The sequence below is a fragment of the Galeopterus variegatus genome, unplaced genomic scaffold (assembly GCF_000696425.1).
Source record: "Galeopterus variegatus unplaced genomic scaffold, G_variegatus-3.0.2 Scaffold549, whole genome shotgun sequence".
NCBI lineage: Eukaryota > Metazoa > Chordata > Mammalia > Dermoptera > Cynocephalidae > Galeopterus > Galeopterus variegatus.
Window position 1 is genome coordinate 693,042 of NW_007726660.1, and position 2,894 is coordinate 695,935.

Below are 2,894 nucleotides of genomic sequence, written 5' to 3' on the forward strand. Positions count from 1 at the left end.
GGAGCGCCGCCGCGCTTCCCAAGCGGCGCACTTATCCAGTGTGCCACCGGGCCGGCCCCAGCACCAAGAAAAATTTTCTTGCAGTCCCTTGAGGAATGGTCACTGGAGGAGGGGGAAGGTATCTGTGCCATTTTTCAGATGAGGGCTTCAAAACATAAATTCAAGTTGCTGGATTACTTCAGGGCAGAAGAGGACTGGAGTCTGCCTATTTTCTTAGGCTCCTCTGCTAGCTTTTTTGCATCTCTTAGAACTCTCATTGTTGGAGTGCCCCTGGGTTTGGTCCTTATTCCTTTTCTTTTCCAGCTTCAGCTGGCTCCTTTGATGTTTTTATTTAGTTCATGACTTTAATTACTTTGTCTATGCTGAGAACTTCCAAATTTATATCTCCAGGCCAGAACTCAATCTGGCACTGGACTTGAATATCACCTACCTATTTCATATCTCTAATTAGTACCTGTAATAGAGATTGTAAACTGAACATGCCCAAGATAGAATTCCTAGACCTCTCTCACCTCTAGCTTTTCCCATTTCAGTTAATGACTATTATGCTTTCATTATTGCCCCAGCCAAAATCCTGTTCCATGCTTGACTCCTCTTTCCCTCACCTCCCACATCCATTTCAGAGAATCTTATTGGCTGTAACTAATAAATCCAGAATCTCCTCACATCTACTGCCATCACCCTGGTCCATGCCATCCTCATTACTCACCTGAATTGTTCCAGTAGCTTCCTAACTGGTCTTCCTCTTCCTGCCTTTCTCCCCTACAAGTGCGCCTGTAACTCAGATATGTCATTTCTCAACTGAAAGTCTCCAGTGGCTTCTCATCTCACTCAGAGTACAGGCTTTATTTTTACTGCTTGTACACTCTTCCTTACCCCCTCACCCCATCCCCAAACGCATCTCTGATCTCTCTCTCTGGCCTCTTGATCACTCCGTTCTCTTCAGCCATACTGACTTCTTTGCTGTTCTTCAAACATACCAGGCAGTGTCCTGCTCAAGATCTTTGCATTCTGTTCCCTATGCCTTGAATCTTTCTTCCAAAGATACCCACATTGTTCTCCAGTTGTTTGAGCAAGTAAAGCCTCTTATGAAGTTCTTACTTAATTGCCCTATTTAAAATCATATGCCTCCCCAGCACTCCTTATCCACCTTTCCTACTTCATTTTTCTTAACAATCATAACAGTAAATTTTTATATAGTGATTACTAGTGCCACACAGTGTTCTAAGCACTTTATGTATACACATTTAATCATTATACGACCCAATGTGTTAGTTTTATTATCTTTGTTTTACCAATTAGAAAACCGAGGCACAGAAAGGTTAAGTAACTTGTCCAAGGTCACACACACAAGTAGGAGGTGGCCAAGTTGGGATTTAAACATGATCTGACTTATAAAGTCTCTGCTGTTAACTGTACTCTGTGCTGTGTTCTCATGAGTAGCACTTGTCACCCTCTATGATATTATATAACTTATTTATTTTGTTTATTGTGAGTCTGTCTCTACCACTTCCACCCCCAGCTAAATGTCAGCTCCAGGATTTCCAGGCAAAAATAGCACACACAAAAGAAAACTCTACCCTAGATTATTTTATCAATATACGGTAAAAAATTTTAAATAAAATACTAGCATATTTTCCTATCGGTTTATTAATAGAAAAATCTACCAAAAGAGTTTCTCTGAATTATGCATGAAAGTTAAGTGTATGAAAAGCAATCAATATTATATACTGTGTCAACAGGCTAAATAAGAAAAATCACATGCTTATCTCAATGGTCATTCTGTAAATTCTCATAAAATTCAGTGCCTGTTCTTCATTAAAACATTGAACCTATGATGAAGAGCTTCTAGATTAAATAGCCAACTTTATACTTAGAGTCAGAAACACTAAAAATATTCTGAATTAAAATAAGCAAGAAAAAAGAGAATGCCTGCTGTTATCATTGTGATATAATCTTGTCTTAGTCCATTTAGTTAATGAATTCATTTAGTTAATGAATTTCATAACATGCCCCAAATAAAACAATAATAGAAGTTGTTCAGACTAGTAAAAGAGGACACAAAACAGGAATGAGAGGTATAAATATTGGAAAGAAAGAGATGAAAATAATTAGTTGCAGATGGTATGATTTTATATTTAGAAAATCCAGAGGAATCACAGAAAAACTATTACTATGAATATAAATTCAGCAAAGTGGTTAGATAAGGGGTGAATATGCAAAAATTAATAGCAAGCTAAAAAAAAAATCAATAGCAATCTTGTTTATGAGCTATATCCAGTTAAAATTTGCTCAATATATATTACATTTGTATATATTTACTATAATTTTTCTTAAACAACATTGAATCATATAAAACATATACAAGGGCAGTTATGAGACATTCCCTCAAAACTTACAAATAAAGAAGATAAGATCATCCTATGGGAATTTAACTGTAAAACTAATTACTGACTGGATCAGAACAGAGACACGTAAAGCAACCTTAAATAAACTATTTCCCAAGAGGCATGGGCTAGTGGGGAGCTATGTTCTCCACAGCCCACCTCCATAAAAAAAAAGAAAAGAAACTATTTTGCAGGCCTAAAATTTAAATATAATCTGATAGAAGGTATTAACATATTTGTGTTGGAGGTCCCCAGGATAACCCCTGGTTCAGTGATTTTCTAGGAGGACTCACAGAACTCAGCATAATGTCATATTCACTGCTAAGATTTACTACAGTAAAAAGATACAGAGCAAAATCAGCAAAGGAAAAAGCACTTGGGGTGAAGTCTGGAGAAAACCAGGTTCAAACTTTCAGGGGTCCTCTCCCAGTGGAGTCACACAGGATGCACTTAATTCCACCAGCAACAACTTGTCAGCTTTTTTTTTTTTTTTTTTTTTTTTTAAAA

At 37.0% G+C, this 2,894-nt stretch overlaps 1 protein-coding gene across 1 annotated transcript in view; it reads left to right on the forward strand.

Annotated features, from left to right (window-relative positions):
* The window catches only part of SCAI (suppressor of cancer cell invasion), a gene marked incomplete at its 3' end in the record, with an annotated part of 95,776 nt that overhangs the window by 75,950 nt on the left and 16,932 nt on the right, over nucleotides 1-2,894 (forward strand). The gene's annotated exons all lie outside the window — the stretch shown is intronic.